This window comes from Lissotriton helveticus, chromosome 3_1, assembly GCF_964261635.1.
Source record: "Lissotriton helveticus chromosome 3_1, aLisHel1.1, whole genome shotgun sequence".
In the NCBI taxonomy this organism is placed as follows: Eukaryota; Metazoa; Chordata; class Amphibia; order Caudata; family Salamandridae; genus Lissotriton; species Lissotriton helveticus.
This window is the reverse complement of record NC_136061.1, coordinates 2,023,756,453-2,023,778,450: the sequence shown is the minus strand read 5'-3', so window position 1 is coordinate 2,023,778,450 and position 21,998 is coordinate 2,023,756,453.

Sequence of the window (21,998 nt, the reverse complement as noted above, 5' to 3'; positions counted from 1 at the left end):
GGACGATCTCCATGAAGTCCTCTTTCCTGTCACGCGGGACAAGGTCCGCAAACTGTTCCATGGAATCCCACAGTGCACGGTCGTACCGCCCCAACAACGCCGAGTCACTGGAGGCCTTCATCGTCGTGGAAGACGTCCCACACGCCTTCCGTCCAGCTGAGTCAATCCAGCGGCTCTCTTTATCCGGAGGCACAGTGGAGGACGGGGAGGTAGCATGAAGTTTCCGAGCCGCCGTCACAATCACAGAATCAGGCACTGGGTCCTTCCGTAAGAAGGCCGGGTCCGACTCTGGAGCCCTGTACTTCTTGACAAGCCTGGAGGGGGCGGCTTTCACCACCGCCGGCGTAAGGAAGAGCTGTTCAGCAGGCTCAACCAGCCCTGGCACCAAAGGCAGTAGGGGGCGAGACAGGTGCTTCGTGTGCAAAGTCTCGAAGATCACAGAAGTCGTGGGCGTAGGGGCCGTCACCTTGATCCCCAACTTCGCCGCCCCTCTCAGGAGAACCTCCTAGAACGTGCCAATGTCATCAATCGGAGATACCCTCGTCTCCGGTGAATCCGACAATGTAGGAGAATACGAGCGGGTCCTAGAGGCCGAACGGGACCTGGACCTATGCCACCTATGGCGATGTCTGGATCTTGAGGAGGATCCGTGTCCACTCCTAGATCTGTCTCTTCTCCCTGAGCGCGACCTCGATCTCCTGGGTCTGGGACGCTCCGCCGGCTTCCGCGGGTCGGACGTCTTGGGCTTAGGAGGAACCTTCGACTTAGGAGTTTTCTTTGGAGGTGTCGGAAGTCTGGGCATCGACACCGATCTCAGTGGAACAGGAGGAGGAGCACCAGGCACCGGGGCCTGTGGTCCTGACGGAAGAGCAGGTAGAGGGGGCAACGGAGGAGGAGTTGGAGCCCTCGGAGGAGGACCTCTAGGCAAAGGAGGCGGAGGCGTAATAGTCTTCTTCGGGGTATACACCTCAGAGTACGCCATTCCCGGCGACCCACCATCCTGTCCGGACTGAGGGGAGCCCCCCACAGTCCTCGGCCTGTCCTTACGACCCCCCGACGTCGAAGACCGGTGTCCAGACGTCGAACGTGGTCCCCTCGACATCGAGCGGCCCTTCGGCGTCGACCGTTTCACACGCCTCGACGTCGACCGGCTTCTATGCCTCGACGTCGATCCCGATCAGATGGATGATCCCCTAAACCTCGACGACGAGCGCTTACGCCTCGACGGCGACCTCGACCGCCTCGACGGCGACCTCTTCGATCGCCTCGACGTCGACCTCGAGTGCCTCGACGTCGACTTCTTCTGCGCCGGAGACCTCTTCCGCCTCGACGGCGACCTTGTCCGCTTCAACGGCGGCCTCGACGACGAGGATCCCCTCGACGACGACGATGTCCTCGTCTTCGACGGCGAACGGCGGTGTCACCTCGACGGCGAGCGCCGACGCCGGGTCCTCCGATGCCTTCCACTCGACGCCGACGGCGAAGAAATCGACACCGGGTTCGACGGCGGCCTGTGTAAGTCCCTCGACGTCGACTGGCGACGTTTTCTCGACCCAGAGCCCTGGGGAGACCGGGAACTGGCCGTGGACCTTCCTCTTGACGTCGTGGTCAGAGCAACCGACCCAGACGGAGACCTTGGACGTTTGCTGGACTTCCTGTCCCTGGGGAGCCCCCCAGAGGCCTCAGCATGGGCAGTAGAAGCCCCTCCAGACCCACCTTGAGCCTTCAGTCTTCTTTCTTCAAGGCCCTGAAGTCTGATCTTCCTCCTGTCCTTCAGGGTCCTGCCAGAGAAGCCTCTACAGATCCCACACTCCTCTGGGATGTGGGAAGAGGGAAGGCAGAGGATACACACCTCATGGGGATCTGACTTGGCCTTCTTCCTGGAGCACTCCGGGCATTTGTCAAATAATGCAGGCATTATTGACAACAAAAGGGTGCAGAAAACCAAGAAGAAAGTCACCAGAGTACTTTAAAAGTACACAAAATCGAATTTCAGTGAAAAAACACCTCAAAACCCTTGAAAAGGGAGAGCTCAATGCTCCAGGGTCCTGCTTGCAGGAGCCGGAAAAAAGAACTGAAAGTAAGTTGGACCTGCTATGCATTTTGGGATACTGGGAGAAGGTTCTGGAAGATTCTCTTAAAGGCACAGTATCCTGTTCTGAGCCACATAATGGCAGCCTGTGGGGCTTGTCTGTCCAGGTTCTTCTCTCTATCATTCCTGAGGGAGTTTGCTGTTAAAGCAAGGGAAATCTGTACAGGCTTTTTGCTGTTTTGTGGATTTTATGGTGGAATTTCTAGTTGAAGTACTGGACAGTGTAGCCTTTTAGGCTGCATTATCTGTCTTTAAATTCTCTCTTAAGTGTCTATGCTTTTCTGCATTTTTAAACACTGTAAGAGATTATTTTTGATTGCTCCGGGGTCCACGCACATGGGCGGGACTATTCACTAGATTATGACTATACACAGAGATCCCCTACTACAGAATTCCATTTACCCGTTCGACCTGTAGCCTTGTGTAAAGTTTCCTATAAAAATTAACATGCAGAAAACACGTTTTGGGATCCCCCTTTTATCTCGGCTCCCTTGAGGACTCACCCCCAAACTTTCAACATAGGAGCTGATATCAACAAAGAATTTATTTTGAAAATTTCATGAAGATTCATCAAACAACGCCAAAGTTATAAGCAAAACAAAAAATGCTCTTCCTATGGAAACTTGGTCCTAACTATACCTACCTACTGGCGACTGCCAGTAGGTAAAAAAAAAATATATATATATACATATATTTATATATATATTACCTACTGGCGGTCGCCAGTAGGTAGTTATAGTTAGGACCTATTATCCATAGGAAAACCGCACCATTCTATTGCCAATAACTTTAGCGTCGATTAATGAATCTTCTTGAAATTTTCCAAACTTTTGTCCAGCTCAGTTCCGCTCCTGGGGTGATTTGTGCAGCGGGGGCTGAGAAAAAAGGGGGGTCCCAAAGCGCATTTTCCCTATGAAATTTCTCATAGGACCTTTAGCCATGGCTACAGCTCGAATGGCTGAACGGAATTACACCAAATTTGGCAGAGGTAGTCCTCAGTTCCGACTTGTGCCTTTGGCATATATGGTGTCAATCTGTTCAGTAGTTTCTTTGAAAATTATGGTTAAATTCATTTATATATCTTTGGGCGCGGAGGATCCGCGTATTGTGCGAGGATTAGCCTCGTAGGATAAGCTCACCGTTCCAATCACGCGCTCAATTCTAATTGGCTGCCAAGCGGTTGTAAACATTTGGGCCAGGAACTGTTGGCAGCCATTTTGTGCCTCAGAAGAAGCGAGGGTGAAGAAGTCTGTGAAATATGTTGGCAAAACGTGAACAGGGGCAGGTTAGACACATCCTGACCCCTTGGGCCTGCTCAGGGGGTGGCATAGGGACCCGTAGGGCAAAAAAAGTAAGAAATTTTTTTTACAAAAAAGTCACAAGATGTGCGTAGGATCCGCTCATTTGGTCACTGAAAAAAACGAAGCATGTATTTTTGAGCTATTTATCAAGCTTATGTGTATAGATGTTGGCCCCTGTGTTTATTGAGAGATTTTAGTAATTACAAGTAAGTACCGATGCAGAGTCTAAAGTTCATGAGGAAGATTTGGTTTCCTTCATCTGTAAAATGTACACTATCTCTTTAATAGATGCCATGCATATTTAGGACCTATTGTAGATAGGAAAACCGCAACATTCTATTGCCAATAACTTTGGCATCGATTGATGAATCTTCTTGAAATTTTCCAAACTTTTGGCCAGCTCAGTTCCGCTCCTTCCCAGAAAGTCTGGGGGTGATTGGTGAAGCGGGGGCAAGAAGAAAGGGGGGTCCCAAGACGCGTTTTACCCATGCAATTTCTCATAGGACCTTTGGCCACGGCTACAGCTTGAACGGCTGAACGGAATTACACCAAATTTGGCAGAGAGGTAGTCCTCAGTTCCGACTTGTGCCTTTGGCATATATGGTGTGAATCTGTTCAGTAGTTGCTTTGAAAATTACGGTTAACATCATTTATATATCTATGGGCACGGAGGATCCGCGGATTGTGCAAGGATTGTCCTCGTAGGATAAGCGCACCGTTCTGATCACGCGCTCAATTCTAATTGCCTGTCAAGTGGTTGTAAACATTCGAAACCAGGAACTGTAGGCAGCCATTTTGTGCCTCGGTAGAAGCAAGGGTGAAGAAGTCTGTGAAATATGTTGGCAAAACGTGAACAGGGGGAGGTTAGGCACACCCTGACCCCCTATGTTGGCAAAACGTGAACAGGGGGAGGTTAGGCACACCCTGACCCCCTAGGCCTGCTCAGGGGGTGACATAGGGACCCATAGGGCATAAAAAAGTAAGAACATATTTTTACAAAAAAAGTCATGAGATGCGCGTAGGATCCGCGCATTTGGTCGCCAAAAAAACAAAGTATGTATTTTTGAGATATATATCAAGCTTATGTGTATAGATGTTGGGTGGTTCTAAAAAGAGCCCTTGTGTTTGAGAAATTTTAGTAATTACAAGTAAGTACCGATGCAGAGTCTAAAGTGCATGAGGAAGACTCGTTTCCTTCATCTGTAAAATGTACACTATCTCTTTGAAATGCAGATTGTTGTGGTATATAGACAATATTCTATAGTCTCGTGGAAAAGTAGAAAGATTTATTCACAAGTTTAATCACTTATTTGCGAAGATCAGGTGTTCCAGTCTTCCCCTATCTCGACGACTGGTTGTTGAAGGCGGGCTTGCCCCAGACAGTCGTCTCCCACCTCCAGGCTATGGTCGACCTCTTGCACCTGCTGGTGTTGTCTATCAACGTGCCAAAGTCGCACCTGTGCCCCTCTCAGAAGCTCCTCTTCATCGGAGCGGTTCTGGACTCGGCATAGTTTCGGGTTTTTTACTCCGAACAGCGGGTTCAGGATATTTAGGCTCTGATTCTGATCTTTCAGCTTTTATCCAAGGTCTCGGTCAGGTTGACGCTGTGGCTCCTGGGGCTGAAGGCCTCCTGTATCCTAGTGGTGCATCACACAAGGTGGCATGTGAATAAATATAAACATAGGCCATGCAGTTTGCGTCCCGTAAAATACAAATTTCAGGGGGTGGTGGTTCCCGGGGCTTGAGGGGGGTCGTTGAAGCCCACATACTTGTAATGTTGTGGGGGGGGTGGACACGAAAGTGGTGCAAGTGGGTTGAAAATCTGGTACACAGTGTATGTTTTACTTTGCATTCCTTTCTGTGATGTAGAAGATCCTGGGTAAATACAACGGTTTTTGTACAGCCAGTAACTTTTAACCCTACCCCCAAACGGCTTTCTGCCTGTTACCATAGTAGCAGTTCATGGAATACTTACTTGAGCACAGAGGTTAAAAGTTCACTACACTATGTTGCTAATGAGTTAGCCTCAGAATTATACTTCAAATTATAAATATAATTTCTATTGATGACTGCTACCCCCACACAAAAAAACAGACGTATGTACTTTTTTAGTGAACTTTTATTAAAACAACACCTGGAACTATAACTAAAAGATAACAATACAATAAATAACTAGAACTATAGTTAACAAAACAATATAACAAACAACATATAATATGGAGTCCAAAAGAAGTATTGTAGTAAATCTGCAAAACAAAAAAGAAAATTAGTGTTTAAAATAAGATTGATGTGACTAAATGAGGTCAAACATTACAAGTCAAAGTAACACTTGATGATATTTATATATATATATATATATATATATATATATAGATATATATATATATATATATATATAAACTCCACCACTGCCAGTGCGAGCAATGCTGCTGTCTCGAGCGGTCCAGGTTAGGTCACTGGCCGACCTTCGAATTCCCTCCAAAGTACCTCTCACATAAAGAAGTTGACCTGGACACCCACCGTGTGCTATAATCCTTTATTATGGCACAAGAAAAGTCACGACGCGTTTCACCATTACGGCTTGATCACGCTCGTCAGGCCGATAACACTCAGCCATTTTAAAATCCCAAAACACACCCTCTGTGCAGGTCATGTGACAAACAATGCAAATAGGAGGACATCTTAGTCTAGTCAAATGTCTGCAATAAACATTATACTTTGACCAACGTAGTATACTATATGCATGAAACAATATTGTATATGTGCAAATAGCTAAATAAAGTATTCCATACTAAATTGTATCGTTTCAGACACATGTCGAAAAAATTATTCAAAAAATTCTTTCAAGAAATTATTCAAAGAATTAATTGCAAACATTCGAACAAATAGAGTTCATATTGTATCCAAATTGAACACAGTGATCTTCAACACAGGATGATATAGCAATAACATATCCATTATTTGGTAGTAGGACGTTATCAACTTTCTCCTCTAGAACAAGTGTTCTAGAGGAGGCGCGCCAGGCGAAATTGCAGTACTTTGGATGGATTTGAGGAAGAGAAGGAAGTCATGTGTCAACGATTTCTGAGTCGAGGATATAGTAAACAGGTAATTGACAGAGCGGTACAACGGGTCAGTATGAAGACTAGGGAAGAGCTGTTGCACCCTAGAGAGAGGAAAAAGAATCTGATACAGTGAGATTCATAACCAAATTTACAGGTCAATCTTACGAAGTTCGTAGAATTCTCAAAAAACATTGGCATGTTCTAAATACAGACGAGCATTTGACAAAATATCTCCAGGAGAACCCACAGATTACGTTCCACAGGGGTAGAACCCTACGTGATGAGCTTTGCCACAATTATGTCACCAATTTGGGAAAAAGAAGAGAAACCCGTGCAGGCTTCGTATGCTGTGGGAAATGCAAAGCGTGCAAGAATAGTCGGGATTGTAAAGTTCTTGCTATTCCTGGTACCAATAGGGAATTCACTATTCGTAAGCGTCTGACTTGCAATACTCCATACAGTGTTTATGTATTAATTTGTCCATGTGACAAATGGTATGTGGGAAGTACCAAACATGAAGCCAAGAAAAGGGTGCTAGAACATCTGCGGGCTATTCGCTCCCACAACAAATTATACCCTATTGCAAGACATTTCTATGACACGCACATGCAGGATGAAACCTTGCTACGTATGGTGGTTATAGATTGTGTGGATCTAGGAGTGAGAGGTGGCAACTATGAGCTATCCCTGAGAAAACTTGAGTCTAAGTACATTATCGACTTTCAATGCCTGTTTCCGATGGGACTTAACATGAGTGAAGAACGTAAAGTCCATTTATATGAATGAGAATTGTACATTATTTGAGATCATGTATTAGATTTATCAGCCTGATATTTTGATTTTAACATTTTAATTTTCAGATGAAATTGGATGACGAAATGTCTGCTTAATATCATAGAAGTACAGTGACTGTTTCAGCAATAAGGAATTTTTTTGGTGGAATTCATGCAGTGACATTATTAATGGTAGGAGTAACTTCTCAATGGACATTCGCCCACTTGGGCTGAACGCATGCTGATGGGACAATAGCCAATCAGAACACTTGTTCTAGAGGAGAAAGTTGATAACGTCCTACTACCAAATAATGGATATGTTATTGCTATATCATCCTGGGTTGAAGATCACTGTGTTCAATTTGGATACAATATGAACTCTATTTGTTCGAATGTTTGCAATTAATTCTTTGAATGATTTCTTTAAAGAATTTTCCGAATAATTTTTTCGACATGTGTCTGAAACGATACAATTTAGTATGGAATACTTTATTTAGCTATTTGCACATATACGATATTGTTTCATGCATATAGTATACTACGTTGGTCAAAGTATAATGTTTATTGCAGACATTTGACTAGACTAAGATGTCCTCCTATTTGCATTGTTTGTCACATGACCTGCACAGAGGGTGTGTTTTGGGATTTTAAAATGGCTGAGTGTTATCGGCCTGACGAGCGTGATCAAGCCGCAATGGTGAAACGCGTCGTGACTTTTCTTGTGCCAGAATAAAGGATTATAGCACACGCTGGGTGTCCAGGTCAACTTCTTTATGTGAGAGGTACTTTGGAGGGAATATATATATATATATATAATTTTTTTTTTTTATAAAACAGTTTTATTGCAGTAGGTACAGTTCACACAGCTGTGTATTGCCTACAACCCGGAGGCCGGCAGCGTGCAGTAATCATGTGAGAAATAAAACATTACACGGCCTGTGTGCCGACATCCCGGAGGCTCGATGGCGATCACATCTCTAGGCGTAGAACTGTAACCCAGTAGACTGTCGTAATAGAGTGAAATCAACTGTTTGGCGTTTTTTAAACCAATAACAATTATATAACATGAACATATAATTAAAAAGAAGCAGAGTCAAACAGTAGTCACAATTAGAGCATCATCTAGGAATCGGTGTCATAATACAGACGTATCCCATATTAGCGTAGAAGTCGGCCCATAGGTCTATCACGTGACAAAGCTAGTTCAGCAGTTGGAGAGTCACAAAGTTCACCTCTGTACGCATTCCAATGTCCCCCCTTCTTGTCCCATACTCCCGGGCAACCACGCACCTTGTACACTGTCTTTTCTGCAATCATGCATCTGTCCATCTCGGCCACCCATCCCACAACTAACGGTCGATCCTGGGAGCCCCATTTCATCGCAATGGAGCGTTTAGCCAGCAGAAATCCCAGTGTAGCCCATTGCATTTCTTGACTGTTGAGGTCATTGGCCTCCCAGATATCTAAGATACAGGGCTTAGGCAGTGGTGAAAGTGGCTTACCCAAAGAGGCACTCATTTTCCTGAGAACGCCCTCCCGAAACTGCTGCACTCTCGGGCAATCCCACAATATATGGAAAAAGGTGCCTGGTAAATTACAGCCCCGGAGGCACAACTGGTCAGGGCGTCGTCCAATTTTCGCCAGAGTAAGAGCGGACATATATGTCCTATGTAATACCTTTAGCTGAATTAGTCGGAACCTGTGACAGATAGCCAATTGTCTGGGGGACATAAGGGCTGAGCGCCACTCTTCCTCGTCTAACGGGCCCAGGTCTACTTCCCATTTGGTCTGCAATGACTGGAATGAGTTGGGGAGATTATTACAGAGTTTACGATAGGTGTGCGAGAAAGCTTTCTCAGGGAGGGGCTCGGATAATAGTCTGTCTTCTAGGGGGGAGATAGGAGGAAGGGAGTAGAGGTCAGGGATGGCGGTCTTGATGGCATGTGAGATTTGTAGGTATCGAAAATATTCTGTTGACGCGAGGGAGCATTTAGCCTGAAGAGTACTAAAGGACAAAATGGCTCCCTTCTGGACAAGGTCCCCTACTTCAGAGATCCCTATCATATCCCATTTGTCGAATGCCTGGGAAAAGCAAAGGGAGCCTAAGCGCTGCGACGACCACAAGGGGGTAGCTTTAGAGATCGTGTCTGCCCATCCCAAGCTCTTGTTGGCTCTATGCCATAATGCAACCGTGTGAGCCATGGGACCAATGTATCTATGTTTAGCGGGTTTACTGTAGAGGGCCCCCAAGTATCCCTCTCGCCCGGTTTGGCATCTATCAAGAAGGAAGGCCGGATTGAAGGGCGGGCCGTGTATCCACTGGTTAATAGCTACCAACTGCGATGCCCAATAATAGAGGCGGAGGTTGGGCAAGGCAATGCCACCGTCGTACCAGCCTTGGAAAAGTTTGCAGAGGGCAATCCGAGCGGCTCCCCCGTCCCACAATAGGAGGCGGAGTTCACCGTCTATCGCACGAAAATAGGAATCAGGGATCAAGAAAGGACAATTTTGCAGGGCATAGAGAAAGCGCGGGAGAGCCAACATTTTGAAAAGAGCCGCCCTGCCTGGAAGGGAGAGCGGGAGGGAGCGCCAATGGGCAACATCGCTGAGGAGTCTGCGCAAGGGGCCTAATAAGTTACGTTCGTGAAAAACTGTCGAATCAGGAGTGATATAAATACCGAGGTATCGGAAGCCGTCCGTGGCCAACGTGATGGAAAACCCTCCGGGCAGTCGGGGAGGGGGGCCATGCAACATATACAGGGTAGATTTAGTCCAATTGATCGAATAGACCGAATATTTCCCAAAATTAGTAAGTACATGGAATAGACTGTTAATAGAAGATCGGGGGGAAGATACATAAATCAGGATGTCGTCTGCGTAGAGGGAGATTTTGTCCGTCACTTCATCCGTCCACTGAAGACCTCTGATAGAGACATCGGTGCGGACCCAATGAGCAAGGGGCTCAAGGGTAAGGGCGAAGAGTAACGGGGAAAGGGGGCAGCCCTGTCTGGTACCTCTGTGCAGTCGAAATCGGCGAGATGTGTGGTCGTTAACCCTAACCTGGGCGAAGAGGTCTGTATATAGGAGCCGCACCCAGCTGATAAATTGGGGTCCAAAGCCAAAGCGGGCCAGAACCTCGAAGAGGTATGGCCATTCAATCGAGGGGAACGCCATCGTAGCGTCGAGGGATAAAATGGCCGCATCTTGTTGAAGAATGGATTGTCTACTCATGACATTGTTGACCCTTCGTAGGTTCAGTGCCGTATTGTGACACGGAAGAAAACCGGACTGATCGTCGTGTATGAGGGAGGGAAGCACGAGGAGGAGACGGTTAGCCAGCAACTTGGCCAGGACCTTCGCCTCCGCACTGATCAGGGAGATTGGCCGATAAGAGCCACAGTCAGTGGGTGGTTTAGCCGGCTTGAGTATCACCGCAATGGAGGCCAGTCGCTGGGCAAACGGGAGCATACCGTGGTTGCGGCTTCGTATGAACATATTCCGCAGGTGAGGGATAATTTCTCCTGCCTTGCCCTTAAGGAATTCGACAGGGACCCCATCTGGGCCCATAGCCTTGCCAGAGTTAACGGCGAATAGTGCCGTAGTGAGTTCCACTACCGTGATCTCGGCGTCAAGGGTCGCCCGATCAACGTCAGATATGACAGGAAGGTGCATCTCCGCCAGAAGTTGCCTAGATTCTTCAGGCGTATAACAGGAACCAGCGGAGCATAAGCACTCCAAGTGGTCGGCGAAGGCTTCTGCAATATCTTGTGGGTCTAGCACAGTTATTCCGTCCAGTCTAAGGATAGAGGACACCCATCTAGAGCTCTGGTCTCGTCGCTCCAACCACGCGAGCATTTTACCCGCAGCATCACCGAACTCATAAAAACGGTGGCGTGTATGAAGCAGGCGGGCCTGTACTTTTTCCTGAGCCAGCGCTCTGTAAGCTAATTGTTGGATTCGGAGGCGGGTAGCCGTGTCGTCAGTGGGGGCCGTGTTATGTGCCGTTTCAAGGTGGAGAAGGTCAGATTCCGCCCGGAGGATTTGTTCATTATGTTTACGTAGATAGCCGGTTTTTAGTGTTAGAGCCTCGCCCTTCACAACCGCCAAATATGCCTCCCAAAGCGTCACCGCCGAGTCGACTGATCCGACGTTTTCAGTAAAATAAAGTTCGGAGCGTTCAAGAAGGCAGTCTTTAATATCAGGGATCTGCAGGAGCCAAGGGTTGATAACAATAGGACCTCGGGTGTATGGGCGATGATAAGTCAAATCTACAATGAGAGGTGAATGATCGGAGATGCCCCGTGGAAGACCCTGCGGTCGGACGAAGAATCCAAGATCAGTGATAGGACAAAATAAATAATCAATGTGGGACATACTTTTGTGTGCATTTGAGTAGTGTGTAAAATACGACGTGGTCGGGTGACAGTGGCGCCATATGTCTACCAGCCCCATGGCGTGCGTGAAGTCGGAGAGAACTGTGCGTGACCGGTGAGAGCTGCGCTTAGGACTGCGATCTAATTCATCGCACATTGTGCTGTTAAAGTCCCCGCCAATCAGAAGTGTACCGACAGGGAGGCCCAGGAGACGCGTACCCAGCTCCTTAAGGGAGTCTTGGGCCATCGTCGGTGGGATGTATACGGAGAGTAAGTTTAACGGGCGGCCCTCCCAGGCAGCCTCAACAAGTGCAAAGCGGCCCAGGGGGTCAGCCCATGTTGTGGAGTAAGTAAGGGCAAGGCTCCTCTTGATCAGGATCCCAACACCGCGGGAGCCAGAAGTGAAGCCCGCTGGACCAGTAACGTATAACCACCGCGTTGAAGAGCTCGACAAGTGTTACCCACCAAGTGTGTCTCTTGCAACAGAACAATATCAGGGGAGTGGCGTCGAAGGTATTGGAGAACCACACCTCTCTTAACTTTGTGCCCCAGCCCATTTACATTCCAGGACAGGATTGTGAGGGTTCTAAAGTGAGAATGCGTCATAATTATGGACTAAATGGACCATCTGGCAGGAGAGATGACGGTGAGGCTAGCGGAGTTGCCAGGGCGACAAAGTAGGGCAGTGCCCCGGAACACAATGCCAGCGAAGCATTAGGGGGCCAGGCAATTTCTGGGGTGAACAGCTAGTCAGCACGTAGCCCATCGAGGGCCGAGGGTCAAGACTACCATGACAATAGGGGACTCCGCAGAAAAACAAAAAAATATATAGTGCAAACAATAATACAATAACATTGAAACAAACCCAATCCATCCCACCACCAGTTCCCACCCCCCACCCAGCTTCCCTGCCCGCGGACTTTAACTATCCACACCCCAACTAGGCAGAGTGCCTGTCGCCCTCCCAACCATGTCGGGGGTATACGGTGAGCCGATGCCACCACCCGCCTGACAAACAGTGAAATGATTAATTTCTATGACTTATGCAAAATGTGAACGGTTCCCAGTGCACTATTCACATGGTAGAAAGAGTACCTGTTAGGCAGTCAGCATGGCCTGGTGTGTGGCTGGAGGAGGTACTTCCGTAAATGAGGAGTAATCAAGGCTCGGAGTTCAAGCAGTTCGCGCCGGCCCAGCAAACAAGCCCCATAAAACAAAGACCGGGTTCGTGTAACAGCGAGCAGGTCCTGAGTTGACCAAACATTACGTGATGAGGGGTGTCAGTCTCCAGTAGCATTGACAGCAGTAAAGAGTTCCTGGCTTCCCGGCATCTGATCGTCACGGTTGCAGTCATCGTGGTCTTCACGGGCGGCACGTTGGTTCGGAGATTTTCCAGCTCGGCGCCAACCCTGTATCCAGTCCCACACTTCATCCGGTGAGAAGAAGAACCACGCCTTTCCGTCCTTTTCCACGCGCAGTTTCGCTGGGCAGAGCATGGAGTATTTGATGTGTTTATCCCGCAGGGCTTTTTTAACCTCCAGAAAGCTACGTCGCCTGGCCTGAACCTTCAGGATGAAGTCCGGAAAGAGCGTGATGCGAGCATTGTCTAGGAGAAGAGGCGGGCCCGTCCGGGCAGCTTGGAGTATGGCATCACGGTCCCGGAAGTTGAAGACCCTGGCGATGATAGGCCGGGGGGAGCTCCCGGTTTAGGCTGCCCCCCCGGGACTCTATGCGCCCGTTCGGTGGAGAAATAGCCCGAGAGTTGCTTCGGCTGGAGATGTTGCGTGATGAGGGTTTCCACAAACAGGTCTGCACCAGGCGCCTCCATTCGCTCCGGCACACCTAAAATGCGAATATTGTTCCGTCACGCCCTCCCTTCATAGTCGTCCAGAAGGTCGCTCATCTGCTTCTGCTGTTGTTGGAGTTGGGCTACTAGCTGGTGGAGGGTAGAAGTGTCGTCCATAAGGGCCGCAGTTTTAACTTCAACATCTTTAACTTTGGAGTCCATTTTGCGCAGGTCCGCCCTCAGCAGTGTCACCTCAATGTTGACCGAGTCTATCCGCGTCTCCAGGGAGGACCTGACTCCAGCGATCGCTTGCATGACGTCTCCTAGGGTCGGAGTCTTCGCTCCTGGCGAAGGGGACGTTTGATTCGAGGTCTCAGGAGAGATCGCATCGTTATTGCCACCTTTCGCACCCCAGGAGTTCTTGTTAAGCTGCCTCTGGGTGGTAGGTCTAGTCCCCTTATTTGACGCCATGGAGAACAGCAATGGCGAGGTGGCAGAGGACGGGAAGCCCCAGCCGGTGACAAGTGGCGTCGAGGAAAGCAGTCTCCAGTGTCCGAGCAGAGAGCCCACGCCCGTTTAAGGAGGCGAAGTGGTGAGGGGGCTTCCAGCAGCCGGGGGGGGTAGTAGCACCTGAGGAGTGAGTGTCAGCCAGTACTCCAGAGGCCACAGAGGTATACAGCGGCACCACAGGCAGCAGTCGAGCAGAGGTAAGGGGCAGGACACACCACGGTGGGCAGGGTGGTATGTTAGGGGTTGAAGACTGTCCTGGCAGGCAAGGGCAGATATAGTGCAGCAGAAGGGCAGTATGCGGCGTTCACAGTCTCCCAGGACAACGGGACCTCAAGCAGGACTCAAGAGGAGGTGGGCTCCCCAGCAGGTCGCAGCGCCTCCGGCGTGTATGTTCGGGGCTGTGGCTGTGTAGCGCGTTGCACAAGCGAAGCAAGTCCCAAGCCGCGCACCGACCCCCTGCGGGTCCTCAATGGCGCTGACGGCCGCGTTTATGCAGAGGCCCAATGTCTCTCACCTCTCAAGTAGAGGCAGCGCTCATGGGAGTCGCATCCCACGCAGAGGCGAGAGGTCGCAGCACCGCAGGCAATCCGTGGAGCAAGTGGGGCAAAAGATGGAGCTCCGGTGGTAGCAGGCCCAGGAGCCGGGGCCTCGAGTAGGCAGCCCCCCGGCCGTCAGGTGGCCAATGGCAGGTCCCTCCAGGCGGTGGAAGCAGGGTCTCCTGGTGACGGACTGTACCTCAGGGGGCCAGGGGGAGGTCCCCGCTCAGTGATATATACTCCGGGGTCCCTTTCAATGTGAGGGGTGTCCCGGTCAGGAAAAGCAGATCAGTGCGGCGGATATGCAGGCGAGGGTCGGGAGCCGCTCTATTCAGCGACCATTCCCGTCGGCTGCTAGCCACGCCCCCATTTATATATTTTTTTTAATCTTTGCAGTGTGCCTGAAACGCTTCCACTGGCATTGAGATATAACATCCTACCTCTGTTATTCATCTCCTACTTTCTCCTTTCAAATTCTTTTGTAAAGACGTTAACAACAATTAAAAGGAACATTTTCTGCATATTTTTAATAAAGCATTTGACACAATGCATAGTGACACCGTATTTATTGAAAGTTTTGAAATTAATTTTCACAAGTCTTAAAAAAGGTGAATGCATGAAAAGTTACTTGCCGCATATGCAAGACTGCTTTCAAGAGGAGACCCCAATAAAGAGGACTGGTGTGGAACTGCAAGTATGCGGAAGCACTTGCAGACTAAGAATCTGGTCAACTTTGCAAGGGAAGAGTTAAGGAGATTGAAAGAGGCTCCTCCTGCTTCATGAGGAGGCCCAAGTACCAGTGGAGCAACACCGTCAACCTCTACTGCACAGCCTAATATTCTTCCCCAATTTGGAACCCTTTAAGAAAAAAAGTAAGAAGGTTGGGATCTCTGTATGCCATCCTAAAAACTAATCATCCATTAGTTATACAGAGATCTACCCTGTATCAGACTCATTTGTAGAAGTGTGAATTTGAGATTATCTGCCATCGAAAACTCCTCAAGTACTTATATCCGTTACTTTTTAACTTGGTCGAGTAGTCGTATTGTGAGTATTCAACTTAACGTTGTCCGTTAAAAATTTGTGAATGTGCATGGCTTCGGACAACTGGTAAATGCCATATTTGAGACATCGGTGTAATCAGCTGGAACAAGAGGATATAGTTTTCTTCAACCTCGGCAACAAACATTCTGCAAACTGAAACAAAAGAGTTAAAAATGTATATGTTGTACATATGTCTAAAATTAATTTAAATGTACATCAAGACATTTGCTCTCAATAGGATTGGGGATGAAAAGCAATTATGAGAGGTTATATTTGGCAAGCAAAATAGGAAATAGCATTGCATTATACAAATGTTAGGCCGAGATTGGTCACTCACTTTATTTACATTGCAATTTTTGGCTAATAACATAGGGACAGCAATCAGTGGATCTGGTGTGTCGATTTGTTCACCACCACGTGGTATAGTGCATGGGCAGGACAGCTTGGTGCGACCAGTACGTCTCATGGTTGAGATATCTGTATAATGAGATAGAACAGGGGGCAAATGAAGTTTAAGGTTATTAAAAACATGTAGAGCGTGTTGAACTACAACATTGACCAATCAATTACATGTGCAGTGCATGAGGAGGAAGCAGCACGTGACGCACTACTAAAAAAAATTATACGAGGCAGGATTAAGTGATTTGCTCAGAAATATCGCCTACCAAGGCAAAATATTTAAGATATAAGAGCTGGAAACCGTGCTAAAATATACTTTTGCCGAAAACATTACTTTTGCAATGCATGGGGCACGTGTCGCATTACTTACACGAGAAAAACTACATTGTATTCACTTGAAAAGCACGTAGCACACTGCTGTAGGAGCGGCCACGTGGCGCTTGGCAAATTAAACAAACACACCAGGATTAAGTGATTTGCACAGAAACAAAAGTTACGAAGTCAACTTTAACAATATAAAAAAGCAGGAAAGCGTGCTTAAAATCAGCATTGCCAAATCGAACATAAATTTGCATTTACGCGGTATTTAAAGATTGTTCAGATTAATTACATTAATTACTCTTAAAAAAAGTGCTCACCTAAGAAGAATTGGATACGAACACTCTCAATGGCTGTGACTGCGGAATAGGAAAAGTTCAACAAGGTTGGCAGCTTATAAATGCTTTGCAGAAGGATGATTGGTTGAGCATGATGTCACTGGGTGTGAGAGCTGTGATTGGGCATGTTGTAATTGAGCATGCGCAAATAAAATGAAATACGTTAGGGGTACAAAGCCAGACAGTGGGATGTATTGTGCGCATGCGTAACATTAACACGCATGCGCTACCACAAACATATATGCGCAAAGTGAAGGCAACTTCTACGGGGTACATAAATAGATGGAGTTCGGATGTCCCCGTGGTCTTGAAGTGGCTTAAGGAGGGTTCTTTGCAGCCCTCTTCCATAAAATAATAATATATAATTAGTCATGCCCCGGGGGGCTGGTGACCCCGGTGCCAGGAATTGGGCACGGGAGGTGGGCCACGCACCACACTTCCCATAAAAAAATTGAATAGTATACTCTGCTTATTGTCATCGTACCATAAGCGCACCCTTCCAATCACGTGCTGAAGGCTAATTGGGTGTCAAGTGGTTATCAACATTCGAAACTTAAAATTGTTGGCAGCATTTTATGTCTCGGTACAAGGGAGGTTGAAGAAGCGTGTGAAATGTGTGTTTAAAACATGGAAAGGGGGAGGGTAGACACACCCTGATCCTCTAGGTCTCCTCAGTTGGTCCCACGAGGTCTCCCAGGGCCCCTATTTTTTTTCTTCTTTTATTGGGAAAAATCACAGGGTGCGTGTATGATCCGCGCATTCTAGCGATATATATATATATATATATTTTAAAAGACGTGTGCTTCCGCGCCTCTTTGGTAATGTGCATTCTTTCAACTGTTTAGAGGAGATGCAGCTGTGCTGTATCCAGGATCCACCACTGAGTAAGAAAAGGTAACGATAACACTATTTACCTGCTAAGTGAATTTCTACCCGTAGGATAACAGTGATGTACTTTTTAAGAAAGTTAAAGAAAATTATTAAAATAATAACCTCAGATAATCTCTTGTCTAAATATTTATATTAAATATATATAAATACGTTTTTCAACATTGAAAAAATCGCGGAATTTGCGCACACACCGCGTCTGATATGTATATGACGTCGCGCTATTGTGCGTCCATCAGGTCGTGTTATATGTACATCTCGCGTATGCGCAAGGGGTCGCGCACAAGTCGCATAGCAACCGCGTGGGTAAAGTTGTACCCGTCGTACACCCTTCCCGGATCCTAGACAGCAACCCTAAAATGGCGGACACGTTTCACGCAGTAAATGAGTAGGGTGTTCGTAGGGTGTGCAACTGCAAAAAAAAAAGAAAAAACTAATAAAAATAATTTAAGTATATTATAAACAATATAAAATACTGAAAAAAAATATTTTTATGCAAAAAATGTAATAAAAAAATGTGTAATATCATTTAAAAAATACCATCTAAAAATAAAGAGATTAAAAAAATGTAGTTAGAAAATATAAAAAAACAATAACAATATTTACAAATTAGCATTTAAAAAATCTTTGAAATTCACTGAAAAAACCATAGGGTTCAGACATGATATAGTTAGGAATCAGCATTTAAAAAAACCTTTGAAATTCACTGAAAAAACCAAAGGTTTCAGTGGTGTTATAGTTAGCTGGACGTTTCACTCGTATAAAACCATTGAAATTCCCCCGCTATAGTTATAACTCGCACGTCCACAATCCACTGCTGATGATGTCACATATTACATCATTCATGACATGGTCAGTGACATCACTGATGACATCATCCATGTGACAAGCTGATACACCTGATCATACAGTAGCATAATCTTTTTACATACATTGTAAAATATGAAGTACCATATTTGAAACATTGACACACCAGTACAAGTTTCTAAAAACCCACTCAGTGATTCCTACACACACATATAAACACTTACCTATAGATTCACTCATACATGCTAACAAAGATCAATAGAACACTATTAAATATACTTATATACCTACATCACATTACACACCAGCACATATCCTATTCCTTTATGCAGACATCCCACTCACTTATATCAAACAGTTGATTATACTTATATTTACTAAGCTACACACGTACACAAACACCACTTTATTTATTGATATAGATAGTAACTAATACTTAGTGTGTTATAAAATCAGTATTACAAGTATACAGTTATCCATACATCACCCATACAATCACTGAGTATTATATATACTTATTTATATACAATGACTGTCACATACACTGCCTTTTATATTTTTAGTTTGTTGGACATATATCATTGAGAAATATATTTACTCATCACCACACCCATAAAGAGATTCACTCACCCAAACAACTGTTTCCACATACATTCTTACCCTCATATATTTACTAAATCAACTATTTACACATCTTTCCACAGTCACACACATCCCACCCAAACACACACACATTCATTCACTATCCCATACAAATACTCATTTAACTAATTAATAACTAATGTAGACTTTCACATAGGTAGTCAGCAACCTATGTAATAGTTTACACAACAAGAGATAGAGTGATACAGGTATTCATACAGTTTAATCACTATCCCATATATTTAGTGAGACACTTAAAATTGTATTGTATTGTATTGTATTGTATTGTATTTAATTATTTATAACGCGCAACTGTCACCCTATGGGTATCCTGGCGCCAACAGGAAATAGTCAGATGGAAACAACAATACACTGGCTGTCATGTCATACAAAAACAGCCGCCTGAACTGTTAGATGGACTCAAGAAAATTAAACTTTGCCGAACAACCATGTTTTCAGGCTCTTTCTGAACCCCAACAAGGTGTCCATTTGCCTGATATTCTGGGGAAGCTCGTTCCACAGCCTAGATGCAGCAGTGCAGAAAGCTCTGCCTCCCATCCTCGATCTCCTGATCCTGGTAGTTGCTGCCAAACCCAGGCTAGAGGAGCGCAGGGACCTTGTAGGCTTATACCAGGTAAGCCTTTCCTGTAGGGGAATAGGTCCCATGTTGTGCAGGGCTCTATACACAATACATAGGGACTTAAAAGCAACTCTGCTCCTGATTGGCAGCCAATGTAAATCTCTAAGCGCCAACGTGGTGGAAGAGCTACGAGGTCTATTGAGAGCCAGCTTAGCCGCTATAGACTGGACCCTCTGGAGCCCCTCTAAGATGTATAAGGGGGCCCCTAGATATAGAGAGTTACAATAGTCCAGTCTGGCCAGGATCACACCCCTGACCACTAACGGTCTAGACTCATCAGGCAAAAGCGGCAGAATCTGTCTGAGTGCTTTCAGCAATCCGAAACAGACACTAATGGTTTTATTGGTCTGCGAGGTCATTTGGAGATCTGCATCAAACAGTACCCCTAGGTTACGCACGGTCTTCACTGGGATGCAAGGATCAGCTCCCGGCGCAAGCCTGATCTCGTAGGAAGGTTGGTGACTCAGTTTGGCTGACGAACAATAGACCACCTCCGTCTTCCCTTCGTTAAATTGGAGGGAGTTTATTTTCAGCCACCTGGAGACCCTACTCATGCAGTCCTGAAAGGTCTCCATGGTCACTGCCTGTCTTCCTTCTAGGGAGAACACCAATTGGGTGTCATCGGCGTAGTTGATCAAATCAATTCCATAGGATTTGATCATAGGGATCAGAGGCTGCAAATAAAGATTAAAAATAATAGGGTTGATCGAGGAGCCCTGAGGGACTCCATGACAGACCTTAGACTTGGGAGATGAGAAGGGTGCTAAGGTCACCACCTGTTGTCTGTCCGTCAGGTAGGATTGTATCCACCTCAGGTCCTTGCCCTTCACCCCCACTTTTTCCAGTCTACTTAACAGAACCGCATGGCTAACCGTATCGAATGCGGCCGACATGTCCAACAGCACCAGGACTGAGGAATTGCCATTGTCGGCTCGCATTCGAAGGGTGTCCAGCATGGTTGCCAGTGCAGTTTCTGTTCCGTGGCCTGGGCGGAAGCCAAATTGGTCCCTGTCCAATAAGCCATTGTCTTCCAGATATCCTGACAGTGACTTGCTGACCACTTTTTCCACTATTTTTATCGGGTAGGGCAGGAGGGATATGGGCCTGAAGTGCGCCGGGATAGTAGGGTCCAGCGAAGGCTTTTTAAGCAGGGGGGTAACCGCTGCCTGCTTCCATGCTTCCGGCACTATGCCTTCCTCAAGGGATTGGCGACAGATCCGATGCATTCAAGGAAACAGCTCTGGCCCATATTCCTTCCAGATCCTGTGAGGGAGGGGGTCTAAAGGCGACCCTGATGTCACATTATGGGCCAAACTAGAAAAGAGCTCCTCTGTAAGAGGGGTGAAATCTTCCACTGCATCTTTGCAGCTCGCCCATTCCTCCTTCAGCCCACCCACAATTTTGGCAATCTTTTCCTCAAAATAGATCGCAATCTTATCGCATAGTTCTTGAGTTGAAACCACCTTATTACTCAAACAGGTGGGGTGCGAGAGATCCCTTATGATATTAAAAAGGGTTTTGGTACTGTTAGGGGACTGAAGAATAGTAGTGGCATAGAAGAGTGCCTTAGCTTTGGCAATAGCTCCTTTATATTTTGCCTGTTCCACTTTTAGTGATATTTTATCCGGCTCTAAATAGCCTCTACACCATTTCCTTTCTGCCTCCCGGCGTGCATTACGTAGGGATTTTAGCTCCTCATTAAACCAGGGGGCTGATGGTTTCCTTTTATTCTTTATATTTGTCAAAGGGGCAAATCTATCCAAGGTATTTATGATGTGGTTGCAGTACTTTTGATAGTTCACCTCTACCGATTCCACTGGATATAGGATATATTGCCAGTAAAGTAGGCTTTGTTTTATCCTTTGGTAATTTAGACCAAATCCGTCCCTTCCTGTAAGTCACTTTGCACTCACTTCCATTGCCCTCCATGGGTATGGAGATCTGGAAATGGATTAAGGAGTGGTCGGTCCAGCACTGAGGTAAGATTTCAATCATCTTAGTCTCAGTCTGTTTGGCGAAGACCATGTCAAGGATGTGTCCCCCTGAGTGAGTTGGTTTCAATACCAGCTGATCCAAACCCCAATTTCCACAGATGTCCTTCAGATCCCTCAGATGACTCCCCAGGGACCCATTGTCCCATAGATTAAAATCTCCTAGAATCAACAATCTGGAGTGGGTCAGGGCGAGAGCAGCAATGGTGTCAAACAGCGCCTGGTATTGTGTATCCGCACTGGGTGGTCTATAGCATATCAATCCAGTCAGGATCCTACCTTTAGGTTCTTGCAAGGAGAACCCCAGTAGTTCCACCCCCGCCACCTCGTCGATCTGTAAAGGGAAAAAGTCCCATTTGTCTTTATAAATCACTCCAAGCCCCCCTCCTCTTCCTAGTGGCCTAGGTTTGTGGAATAGCTTATACCCTTCCGGGCACGAAGAACCCAACTCTACGGAGGTGTCCACACTGGTCCACGTCTCCGTGATGAATAGGG